General features: G+C 46.6%; 1 protein-coding gene across 1 annotated transcript in view; it reads left to right on the top strand.

Moving 5' to 3' along the window:
• Positions 1 to 13,520, top strand: part of LOC135405223 (zinc finger protein 239-like) — a 229,329-nt gene that overhangs the window by 99,141 nt on the left and 116,668 nt on the right. The window lies entirely within an intron of this gene.

Here is a 13,520-nt window from a genome sequence, read left to right as displayed (position 1 = left end):
AGAAGTGCCCAGGCTGCCCCAACAACTGAACCTCAAAGTCAAACCTTCCAGACTATTTTTCCTGAGGGAAAGGGCTGCTAATTCCTTTTTTTTTAGCCCACTCATGAATAGGTCAAAGTAACACCCAAAATAGACTCCAGATAAAGATTCCTGACAGACAATGTCTTACCACAGAAAGCTCTTTGCTGCCCAAGAAGTGCCCAGGCTGCCCCAACAACTGCACCTCAAAGCCAAAGCTTCCAGCCTTTTTTTTCCTGGTGGAAAGAGCTGCTGTTCCCTTTTTTCTGCCCTGTGCTGCAATGGCCTGTCCCACCTCCTGAAAAATTTACTCCAACTGAAGATTCCTGCCGGACAAAAGGTGCCAACACAGAAAACTCTTCCTGCCCCAGAAGTGCTCAGGCTGCCCCAACAACTGCACATCAATACCAAAGCTTCCAGACTTTTTTTCCTTAGGAAAAGAGCTGCTGTTCTTTTTTTTTTGCCCTGCGCTGCAATGGCCGGTCCCACCTTCTGGGAGATTGAATCCAAAGAAAGATTCCTACCAGACAAAAGGTGCCACCACAGAAAACTCTTCCTGCCCAAGAGGTGCCCAGGCTGCCCCAACAACTGAACCTCAAAGTCAAACCTTCCAGACTATTTCACCTGAGGGAAAGGGCTGCTAATTCCCTTTTTTTTAGCCCACTCCTGAATAGGTCAAAGTAAAATCCAAAATAGACTCCACATAAAGATTCCTGCCAGACAAAAGTTGCCACCACAGGAAGCTCTTTACTGCCCAAGAAGTGCCCAGGCTGCCCCAACAACTGCACCTCAAAGCCAAAGGATCCAGACTTTTTTTCCTGGTGGAAAGAGCTGCTGTTCCCTTTTTTCTGCCCTGCGCTGCAATGGCCGGTCCTACCTCCTGGAACAATTTACTCCAAAAGAAGATTCCTGCCAGACAAAAGGTGCCACCACAGAAAGCTCTTGCTGCCCAAGAAGTGCCCAGGCTACCCCAACATCTGCACCTAAAGCCAAAGCTTTCAGACTTTTTTTCCTGGTGGAAAGAGCTGCTGTTCCCTTTTTGATGCCCGGCGCTGCAATTGCCTGTCCCACCTCCTGGAAAATTGAATCCAACTGAAGATTCCTGCCAGACAAATGTCTTACCACAGAAAGCTCTTTGCTGCCCAAGAAGTGCCCAGGCTACCCCAACAACTGCACCTCAAAGCCAAAGCTTCCAGACTTTTTTTCCTGGTGGAAAGAGCTGCTGTTCCATTTTTTCAGTCCTGCGCTGCAATGGACGGTCCCACCTCCTGAAAAACTGAATCTAAATGAAGATCCTTGCCAGACAGAATGTGCCACCACGGAAAGGTCTTCCTGCCCAAGAAGTGCCCAAGCTGCCCCAACAACTGCACCTGAAGCCAAAGCTTTCAGACTTTTTTTCCTGGTGGAAAGAGCTGCTAATTCCCTTTTTTTGGGCCCACTCCTGAAAAGGTCAAAGTAACACCCAAAATAGACCGCAGATAAAGATTCCTGCCAGACAAAAGGTGCCACCACAGGAAGGTCTTGCTGCCCAAGAAGTGCCCAGGCTGCCCCAAAAACTACACCTGAAGCCAAAGCTTCCAGACATTTTTTCCTGGTGGAAACAGCTGCTGTTCCCTATTTGCAGGCCTGCGCTGCAATGGCCTGTCCCAGCTCCTGGAAAATTTAGTCCAACTGAAGATTCCTGCTGGACAAAAGGTGCCAACACAGAAAACGCTTCCTGCCCAAGAAGTGCCCAGGCTGCCCCAACAACTGCACTTCAAAGCCAAAGCTTCCAGACTTTTTTTCCTTAGGAAAAGAGCTGCTGTTCCTTTTTTTCTCCCCTGCGCTGCAATGACCGGTCCCACCTCCTGAAAAATTCAATCCACCTGAAGATTCCTGCCAGACAAAAGGTGCCACCACAGAAAGTTCTTGCTGCCCAAGAAATGCCCAGGCTACCCCAACAACTGCACTTCAAAGCCAAAGCTTCCAGCCTTTTTTTCCTGGTGGAAAGAGCTGCTGTTCCCTTTTTTCAGCCCTGTGCTGCAATAGCTGGTCCCACCTCCTGGAACATTGAATCGAAATGAAGATTCCTAGAGAAAAGGTACCACCACAGGAAACTCTTGCTGCCCTAGAAGTGCCCAGACTGCAACAACTGCACCTGAAGCCAAAGCTACCAGACTTTTTTTCCTGGTGGAAATGGCTGCTGTTCACTTTTTACAGCCCTGCTCTGCAATGGCCTGTCCCATCTCCTGGAAAATTGAATCCAACTGAAGATTCCTGCCAGACAAAAGGTGCCAGCACGGAAAACTCTTTTTTGCCCAAGAAGTTCCCAGGCTGTACCAACTACACCTAAAGCCAGAGGTTCCAGACTTTTTTTCCTTATGGAAAGCTTCTGTTCCCTTTTTTCTGCCCTGCGCTGCAATGGCCTGTCCCACCTCCTGAAAAATTGAATCGAAATGAAGATTCCTGCCAGACAAAATGTGCCACCACAGAAAGTTCTTCCTGACCAAGAAGTGCCCAGACTACCCTAACAACTGCACCTCAAAGCCAAAGCCTCCAGACTTTTTTTCCTGGTGGATAGAGCTGCTGTTCCCTTTTCTCAGCCCTGTGATTTAATCGCCGCTCCCACCTCCTCAAAAATTGAATCCTACTGAAGATTCCTGCCAGACAAAAGGTGCCACCACAGAAAGCTCTTGCTGCTCCAGAAGTGCCCAGGCTGTCCCATCAACTGCACCTGAATCCAGAGGATCCAGACATTTTTTCCTGGTGGAAAGAGCTGCTGTTCCCTTTTTGCAGGCCTGCGCTGCAATGGCCGATCTCACTGAAACAGGAGGCCAGGCCCAAAAGAGTTAAGTAAGAAATTTGGGCTTGCTAACAAGCTACCTACATCCAAGACGATCTGTGTTCGTTCTGTTCTACTTACTGGACCAAAGCTTCAGAGAATAGTACAAGAACATGTAATAGGACTAGAAGCAATAAATTAGAAATATAATAGGATCAGGTAGACATTTGAATAGGAGAAATAGGCCGGGAGCCAGGGCTTTTCCCAAGCTTCAGTGAGCAGGTCAAGAACAATGGAAGAGAAGAAGGGTCAGGCTGAAGAAGATGAGTTTAAGCCCCCAGACCCACCAAAATTGAGGGCCAAGACAAGCACCGCCCCAAACCCCAGCTGAGCTCCAGTTATACTCCGCCTATTATTACTATGCGTAGATAGATGTTGTAATCACTTGAATATGCATTTAATCACATCTGAAGATTGTATAAAAATGCTGATTTTGTGTGAAGCCTTTGAACAAGTTTGTCCAGCGCGAGCTGCCTTGCTCCCAGCATCGAATAAACAAATACCTTGCTGCTTAAAGATAAAAGAAAAAATCTCTGAGCAGTTTCTCGGACCAATTTTTCGGATTCACTTGGCGACCTGCAGCACCACACCTTCTCCACCCGGCTGCGGAATCCCCCGGAGGATGGGAACCCCTGGGCGCCCTCGGGTAAGTCTTTCTACCCGAAGGGGCTCCCTTCTTCGGTGGCTTCTTGCGGGGGCTGGACAAGAACACTGCCTATTGATAAAAGGTATTTGTATCTGGTTTCTGGGTTTGTTTGTTCTGGTTCTGGATACCCGTGAGTCGAGGCGGGACGCCGTCTCGCAGGGGACATGGGAGAGGACGCTCTCCCGGGGGAATATCCCCTCTGGTCTGGTCTGGTCTGGTTTTGTTTGGATTTGGCCCAATATTGTTATTGTGTACCTGATATATCTTGCTTAGCTTGAAACATCCAGGAGCACATAGTTAAAGGTATTATCATGCTAAGAGTTGCTATATGAGAGGTAGTGCTGAAGAGTTAACTATAAGCACATCACTTTGGATAAGACCTAGAATTAAGATTTGTCAGTTTTGCAACTGTTAGTTATATGTATGAGCCTTGTGTAACAGATGTAAGGTTTGCCTCCCCGACAGACAAGGCTGGGTAGAACCAGTGTGCATATTGCAGAAAAGAGGGACACTGGAAGCAAGAATGCCCTGAATTAACAGGTGGAAATACAGGCACAGGAGAGGCTGTTGTTGCTTACAGAGGACTGAGTGAAGGGGGGGCCGGCAGGCCAGTGCTAGGGGACCTGCTGGTAAAAATTAAACTAGGGGAAGAAAAAGAAGAATTAGATTTTCTAATTGATACCAGGGCTACATTTTCTGTTTTGAATTAATACCTAAAAGTGATAAATATGTTTAAGTTGTGGGTGCCACTGGCCAATCAGAAAAGCTTTCTTTTGAAATCCCTAAAGTTCAAAATTGGAAAACAAATGGGAGTGCATCAGTTTTGGTATTTACCAAATTTATCCAAACTGGTATTGGGCAGAGACCTACTAGAAAATCTGGGAGCTGTAATAGAATTCAAACAAGGTAAAATTGAACTTAAGGTAAAGGAAGAACAATTAATAGCAGCTCTGAGTTTAGCAATGAGCTATGTGGAGCCAAGCCAGGGTAATTCAAATGTCAATCAAATTTTAGATCAGGTATACCCAGGAGTTTGGACTACTGACACACCAGGAAAGTCAGAAAGAGCAGCTCCCATTGAAATAGAATTACAGACAGGAGCAAACCCAGTAGTTAGGAAGCAATATGCACTGAAGCTGGAAGACAGAAGAGGAATTGAGCCAATAATAGACAACTTTTTGAAATTAAGGTTTTGTAGAGTGTGAATCAGATTTCAACACCCCAATTTTACCAGTCAAAAAGACAAATGGAACACATAGGTTGGCTCAGGATTTAAGAGCAGTAAATAAAATAGCTAAAACATACATGCAGCTGTTGCAAACCTATATACCTTATTAACAATATTAAAAGAAAGTGTAATTTGGTTCACAGCATTAGACTTAAGAGATGCCTTTTTCTGCCTTCCCTTAACACAGGAAAGTCAAAGGATATTTGCCTTCAAGTGGGAAAATCCCACCACAGGAAGGAAAACTCATCTCATTTGGACAGTGTTACCTTAAGGGTTAGAAAATATTCCCACAATTTTGGGAATTAATTAGCTAAAGAATTGGAACAATGGCAGTCACCACCAGGAAAGGGTGTACTTTTATAATATGTGAATGATCTATTGATTGTTACTGAAAAACAAGAAGAATGTGTTCAATGGACAGTAAACCTCTTAAACTTTATGGACTTAAATGAGTATCGAGTCTCTCAACAGAAAGCACTTCCAGTGCAGAAACAAGTGGTGTACCTGGATTACAAAGTATCTGAAGGACAATGATCACTGGGGACAACAAGAAAGGAAACTGTCTGCCAGACACCGAAACCACAGATGGTGAGAAACCTTCAAGCCTTTCTAGGAATGACAGGTTGGTGCTGTTTATAGATATATCAGTATGGGCTAATTGCAAAGCCTTTATATGACCTGCTGAAAATGACTCAGAGCAACCTCATCTGGACCCCCGAAGCAAGTGGAGCCTTCAAACAACTGAGATGAGAACTCACAAGGACTCCGGCGTTGGGTTTGCCTGACGTAACGAAGCCCTTTTGGTTGTTCTCGTGTGAATGACAAGGAATGGCTCTGGGGGTCCTGGCTCAGCTGGAAATAAAACAGAAAAGCTGATGCAGAAGCTGAATTAGCTGCTGCAAGAAGTAAAGAACTATCAGTAGCAGCTTTAGTGCTAGAAGAACTAGACACAGATCAACAGGTAGAATATCAAGAAACAGATTATAAGTGGATACATGAAAATGAAGGTAAGGTGTTAGACAGTGGGTGAGGTTAACTAAAAACAGGTCAGTTAATACTGTTAGAAAAATTAGTGTGGCAATTTGTAAAAGTAAAACATGATAAAACTATTGGGACTTAGACTCACTCTATTAGCATTTAAGGACTAGAGTAGCAGGACCAAATTTATTTACAACAATAGAGCAAGTCACATCCCAATGTGAACTTTGTCTTTAATACTGGAACAAAAATACACCAAAGGGCAATAAGTAAAGGGCATTTCCCAGGTGAAATTTGGCAAATTAATTTCTCTGAGCTCCCAAGAAAAGGGGGGGGGTCCTGTTATCTCTTAGTTTTGACTGACACATTTTCTGGATGGCCTGAAGCTTTCCCGTGTAGAAAAAAATGAATCAAAAGGAGTGGTTAAAGTCTTGTTGAATGAGATTATACCATGGTTTGGAATGCCTAAGAGCATCTCTTCAGACAGAGGTTGACACTTTTGTGCATGAATTGTACAAGCAATAAGTAAAGCACTAAAAATCAATTGGCAACTGCATATGCCCTACACACTGCAAGTAAGTGGGCAAGTAGAAAAGATGAATCATCTCATTAAACAACAAATTGCTAAAATATGTCAAGAAACAAATTTTCATTGGTATCAAGCCTTACCTATTGCTTTAATCAGGCTAAGGGTCAAGCCAAGATCAAAAGGGAAACTGAGTCCATTTGAAATTCTATTGGGCAGACCCTACATGATGCAAACTGTGAATAGTGAACCTGTAGATCAAATCAGTAATCAATATGTGTACGATCATGTTATGGCTGTAGGAAAACAATTGCAGAAAAATGCTACAGTGGTGTTAGAACACCAACCCAAGCAGCCTGATTGTAAGTTACATCCATTCAACCCTGGTGATCAGGTATATGTTAAGAATCTTTCAGGAGATCCACCACGAGAGAAGTGGGATGGACCCCAGCAGGTGCTGATGACCACCTTCACAGTGATCTGGGTGAAAGAGAAACCCACGTGGATCCACTGCTCTCGAGTCAAGAGAGTTCCAGAGGAAGCATGGACCTCGGGATAGGAATCATCTACTATCAAGCCTCCTCAATGCTGATCTTTGGACTGATAAGTACATTAGTGTTTGATGAAATTCTTGCCCAATAATCATTATGGTCTCAAGCCTACAACGAGAGTTCTGGTCTACAATTTTATATAGACCCAGAACTTCCAGTTCACCCAGGCAAGCTGAACCAATACAATGCATCTCTTATAGTCCTCCAAGGAACAAGGGTACTGAATAATTGGTAAAATCCTGGTACCCCATACGATGCAAGTGTTTTAATAGGCACAGATCAGATGGTCACCCAGAATTGACGTTACTGTGAAATGTAATTAGTGGCTGATCAGTGTTGGCACACCTTCACTCTAGATAAATCAGTTTCTGTGATGTGTCAGTGGACATTCAGGGAAGGAAATATAACCAGGAGATTTCCAACCAGCAAATCTCCTACCACCCCATTGACTAAGACTACCACCAGTTCTACAACTCCTTCTTTAGCCTGTGAGAGTGTCCACAATTTAACTTATGCTGGACCTTACATGATTAGACACTCAAATGAGCAGAAGCTGTTGTTAGATCCCACATATTCACTGAAGAGGGTTCGAATAAACCTTCAAGTAAACATATCAAACATACAAAAAGATTGTCAGCCCTGTATTCAACAAAGCCTTAAAGGCTGGCATGCATAGATGATGGCCAGATCCCCTCGTACCAGAATTCAAAGAGATGTAACCGGATGGTTTGGCACAGGATTAAATGTATTAAACACCATAGATCAAGAAGTATTAGTGAATAAACTAAGTGCTGCCACATCTGATCTAGGAAAATTCAAAGTCCCTTTAAGATCATCTTTGCTCACTTTGGCAGAAACACAATCATTGGCAGTTAAATTGTTAACATTAGTAGCTAACCACACTGCAAAAGATTTCACCAAAATTATTGACAATGCTGGTGTCATCCATAAAAGGTTTGCATTTGCAATACAATGTCTCCAAACTCAACAGTGGGTGCAATCTGTAGCTGCAGGAATATTAAGGGAAGGAACCTGAGGAATATTACCACAAGAGGTAAGAGAAATAATAGCTAGAAACAGTTCTACTACACAATTTGAGAAAAATTACCAGGCGTGGTGGCAGTTAGGGAACTTCACTTACAACCCTCAACATGAACAAATTGAAGCTTATGTACTCACTATCAGTGCAGCCAAAGAAAAGACCATCTTTCCTATCCTGACATTAGGAGCCATACACCAAAATGTAATTGTCAGACCCATAGACCATAATGTTTGGGCAAGTTATGATCACACCAAGAAAAAGTGACAGTCAGTCAGTCCTGAGGCATGTATTCCTAAAGGACAATTAGGATATATCTGTGAAAATGCAGTCGTAAGAAATGAAGATTTATGCTTAGATGCTGAAGATAGTGTGTGTACCTTTGAAATGCTTCCCCATGCTAAAACCCAATCACAAGTCTATTATGTAGGAAATGGTTGTGCATGTGTTAGAATCTTTTGTGTTAATTTTACCATAGATACTTGACATGAAGTAGTCAGTGGTACTAATTTTTTGTTTTACTAAAGTAATAGGTTGTGACTTTGATTATATCATTCTAGTGACTACTAGACAACTGATTGAAGCTGATTATACAATGTGTCATGATGTGCCAAAATTGCAGACAGGAATGAACATTAATCTTCTAAAGCAATGCTTAAACATCCTGATATAGAAAAACTGGTCCAGGAAGTAAACAGAATGACTAAACGAATGCTCTGGCAAGTAGAACATGACACTGAGAGCATAAAAACTGTTTTAACCAAAGTAGAAAAAGTGGGAGAGCACCACTGGTGAGACATCTTTACAGGATACTCCCCTACAGCATCACAGGTGTTCCACTATTTGATACATCCAATATTGGTATTAGGAGCTGGCATGATTCTACTACTGGTCCTAATCGTTTGGCTATGGTACAAATCAAGCATCATGGTTAGAAGGATGCAGATAATGTGGGTTGTGATGAATACCTATCAAAATCCATTGGAACTTGACGAAGGAATTCGTAAATTCTAAACAAAAAGGGGGGAATGAAACAGGAGGCCAGGCCCAAAAGAGTTAACTAAGAAATTTGGGTCTGCTAACAAGCTACCAACATCCAAGACGATCTGTGCTTGTTCTGTTCTACTTACTGGACCAAAGCTTAAGAGAATAGTACAAGAACATGTAATAGGCCTAGAGGTTATAAATTAGAAATGCAGTAGGATAAGGTAGACATTTGAATAGGAGAAATAGGCCGGGAGCCAGGGCTTTTCCCAAGCTTCAGTGAGCGGGTCAAGAACAATGGAAGAGGAGTCAGGCTGAGGAAGATGAGTTTAAGACCCCAGACCCACCAAAATTGAGGGCCAAGAGAAGCACCGCCCCATATTAATATGCATTGATAGATGTTGTAATTCATTGAATATGCATTTAATCACATCTGAAGATTGTATAAAAATGCTGATTTTGTGTGAAGCCTTTGAGCAAGTTTGTCCAGCGTGAGCTGGCTTGCTCCCAACGTTGAATAAACAAATACCTTGCTGCTTAAAGATAAAAAAGTCTCTGAGCAGTTTCTTGGACCGATTTTTCGGATTCATGACATCATACCATTTCTGTGACATCACACTTCCCATGTGACATCACAGCTCCCCTGTGACATCACATCTTTGTTGTGACATCAAGGATTCTCTGTGACATCACATCCATCATATGACATCACATCATATCATCCCTGTGAAATCACATCCTCCCCATGACATCACAGCTCTCCTGCGACATCACAGCTCCCCTGTGACATCATGTCTTTCCTGTGTCATCACATCTCCCTCATGACGTCACAGTCATCATATGACATCACATCTCTCCTGTGATATCATATAATTCCTGTGATGTCACATCCTCCCCTGTGACATCACAGCTCTCATGTGACATCACATCTCCCCATGGCATCACATCTTCCCCGTGACATCACAGCACCCCTCTGACATCACACCTCCACTGTGACATCACAACTCCCCTATGACATCACAACCATCAAATGACATCACACCTCTCCTTTGATATCGTATCCTCCCTGTGACATCATATCCTTCTTGTGACATCACATCATCCCTGTGATGTCACATCCATCATATGACATCACATCCTTTCTGTGACATCACATCTCTATGACTTCACATCCATCATATGACATCACACCTCTCCTGTGATATCACATCCTCCCTTGTGACATCACACTGTCCCTGTGACATCACAGCCAGTGACATCCAGATCCATCCCAAGGTTGGGGGGGTGTGTGAGACAGGCAGAACCACAAATGCCTGCACAGCCCAGAGCAGTCAGTGTGGGGCTGTGCTTGCTGCTGCAGAGACCCCCAGGGAACAAACCCAGCGAGTAGTTTTGGGGGGGGGGTGTCCCTAAGGAGGACACTTGCCTTATTATTGCTTATTATTTGTAATATCTTACAGATCTATCATACAACACCTAAGGATGGATTCTATAGAATATGTGCCATAGATATTTGGGTTGGGTCTGGCTGAGCTGCAGTTCAGTTCCCCACAGCAGCCCTCCCAGGGCTGGGCTTGGCATTGGCAGCTGGAAGGGGGTTGAGAACACCCCAGTGTTTTGGCCACTGCTGAGCACAGCACCAACAATGGGACATTCCTTCCTTAGCTGAGGGCAAGAGCCTGGCAGGGGACCCAAGTAGGCCAGCTGAGCCCAACTGACCCAAGGGACATTGCAGACCATGGGAGGTCAGCTCAGCTCTAAAAGCTGAGGCAGGGAGCAGGAGGGGGGCATTCATTGTCTAATGGCTGCCTGCTGAGGAACCGTCCCGCGGACCCAAGCCCTGCTCCTCGGGAGTGGCCGACCATGGCTGCTCATGGGAAGCAGAGAACAAACCCTGCTGTCTTTGGCTTCTGTGTGCACAAGCTTTGTTCTGCTTTTTGCTTTAAATAAACTGCCTTATCCCAACCCACTGTTTTGTTTTTCCCACCTTACTCTCTCCCCTGTCCTGCTGGGAAGGGGAGCGATAGAGCAGCTGGGAGGGCACCTGGTGTCCAGCCAAGGTCAACCCACCACACACCTGGACACTTCCACAGACTCCACCACCTCCCTGGGCTACTTGTTCCAATGCCTGAACACTCTCTCAGTGGAAAAAGGGTTTTTGAATATCTAATCTAAGCCTCACCTGATGCAATTTAAGGCCATTTCCTCTCTTCCTGTCACTAAAGGCTTTGCAGAAGAGACCAACCCCCACACCCACTAAAACTTCCTTTCAGGTCATTGCAGAGAGCAATGAGGTCCCCCCTGAGCCTCCCCTTCTCCACACTCAACAAGCCCAGTTCCCTCAGCCGTCCCTCAGCAGACATGTTTTCCAGAGCCTTCCCCAGCTCCGTTCCCTTCTCTGGACACGCTCCAGCCCCTCAAGGGCCTTTTGGCACTGAGGGGTCAGAACTGGACACAGCACTCCAGGTGGGGCCTCCCCAGTGCCCAGCACAGAGGGGCAATCAGTTCTCTGCTCCTGCTGGCCACACTCTTCTCCACAAAGGCCACGATGCCCTTGGCCTTCTTGCCCCCCTGGGCACACTCTGCCTCATATCCAGCCCCTGTCAAGCAGCACCCCCAAGTCCCTTCCTGCTGAGCAGCTCTCCAGCCCCTCTGCCCCCAGCCTGGAGCGTTCCAGGGGGTTGTTGGGAGCCAAGGGCAGGCCCTGACACTTGGCCTTATTGATCCAGCCTGTCCAGATCCCTCTGCAGAGCCTTCCTGCCCCCCAGCACATCCACACTCACACCCAACTTCATGGTATCAACAAATGTACTGAAGGGGCACTTGATCCCCTCATCCAGATCACCCATAATGATGTTAAAAAGGAGCAGCCCCAACCTTGAGCCCTTGAGAACCCCACTAGTGACCATGCACACCTGGATTTCCTTCCATTCCCCACCACTCCCTGGCCCATCAGCCACTTTGTCACCCAGCAAACAGTTCCCCGGGCAAGCCATGAGCAGCCAGTTTGTGCAGGAGATGCTGGGGGAGATGGTGCCAAAGGCTTTCTGGAATTCCACAGAGACACATCCCCAGCCTTTCCCTCAGCTGCTGAGCGGGTCCTTTGTCAGAGAAGGAGATGAGGTTGGTCAGGCAGGACCTGCCCTTCCCAACCCCACACTGGCTGGGCCTGATCCCCTGGTTGTCCTGCCCCTGCCATGGGATGGCACTGAGGAGGATCTGCTGCATCGACTTCCCTGGTCCTGAGGCCAATGGGACAGGCCAGGAGTTGCCCAGATCCCCCTTTTGGCCCTTCCTGGGGATGGGCATCCCATGTGCTTGTTGCCAGTCAGCTGGGACTTGTGCAGTTGTGCAGCACTGCTGGGGAATGAGTGAGAGTGGCTTGGTCAGCTCTTTCTCCAGCTCCCTCAGGACTCTTGGCTGCATCCCATGTGGGCCCAGGCACTTCAGGGGATCTCACTGGCAGAGCAGGTCACTGACCATTTCCTCCTGCATTGTGGGGGCTTCACTCAGCTCCCCATCACCAGCTTCCAGCCAAACCCTTCCTGCCAGGTGTCCAAGGGGTCAGTTCTGCTGCCCCCTCCTTCCTTTCCCCACAATGGAAAACTCCCTCATTTTGGGTCCCTGTGCCCCAGACGGCTCCAACCACCACCTCACCCACCAGTCCCACAATCATGGAATGCTTTGGCTTGGGAGGGGCCTTCAAGAGCATCTCAGCACCCTCCAAGTCGAGAATTCCTTCCATCTCCTCCAACCCTTCCCTCTATCCGTGTGAAGCCACTGCCCCTTGTCCTGTCACTCCAGGCCCTTGTCCAAAGTCTCTCCATCTTTCTTGTTGGCTCCCTTCAGGCACTTGAAGGCCACAATTCGGTCACCCCAAAGCCTTCTCTTCTCCAGCTTCAACAATCCCAATTCTCTCAGTCTTTCCTCACAGGAGAGCTGCTCCATCCCTCTGATCCTCTTGCTGCTCCCCTCTGCACTCGCTCCAGCAGGTCCATGTCCTTCCTGGGCTGGAGCCCAGAGCTGGAGGCAGCTCTGCAGGTGGGGCAGCATTACAGCCACGCATGTTCCAGCAAGGACATGGTGGAACCTCATGGAACCAAGGACCATTGTGACACTGCAGGGCCTTCTGGAGCCAAAGGAGCCCTGGGCAATCTCATGGAATCAAGGCAGCACTGTCACCCTGGCAAAACTCAGGGAATTCAGGGCCCATTGTGACACTGCAGCTCCCCATGGAACAAAAGAAACCCTGGGACGCTGCAGAAACTCATGGAACCAAGGGACCATTGTGACATTGAGGGGGCTGATGGAATCAGGAGTCCATTGGGACAATCCAGGGCCTCATGAAATCAAAGGAATTCTGGGACACTGTCGAGCCTCCTGGAACCAAGGGTTCCTGGTGACATGTGAGGCCTCCTGGAACCAAGGGAGCCCTGAGATATTTCTGAACCTCCCAGAATCCAGGAACCATTGTGACCCTGCAGAACCTCCTGCATTCAAGTGATCCTTGTGAAACTGCAGGCTCTCCTGGAACCCAAGGATTGCTGGAACACTGCAGAGCTCACGGAACCAAGGGGCCACTGTCCCACTGCAGCTCCTTCTGAAGCACAAGGGACCCTGGGACAGTGGGAAATCTCCGAGAATCCAAAGGGCATTTGGGGACTGCAGGGCCTCATGGAACTAAAGGAACCTTTGGAGACTGTGGAAGCTCATGGAATCCAGGGGCCAT

Source organism: Pseudopipra pipra, chromosome W (genome assembly GCF_036250125.1).
Source record: "Pseudopipra pipra isolate bDixPip1 chromosome W, bDixPip1.hap1, whole genome shotgun sequence".
NCBI lineage: Eukaryota > Metazoa > Chordata > Aves > Passeriformes > Pipridae > Pseudopipra > Pseudopipra pipra.
Note: the sequence above shows the minus strand (reverse complement) of the source record. Positions and strands in the feature narration are given on the sequence as shown.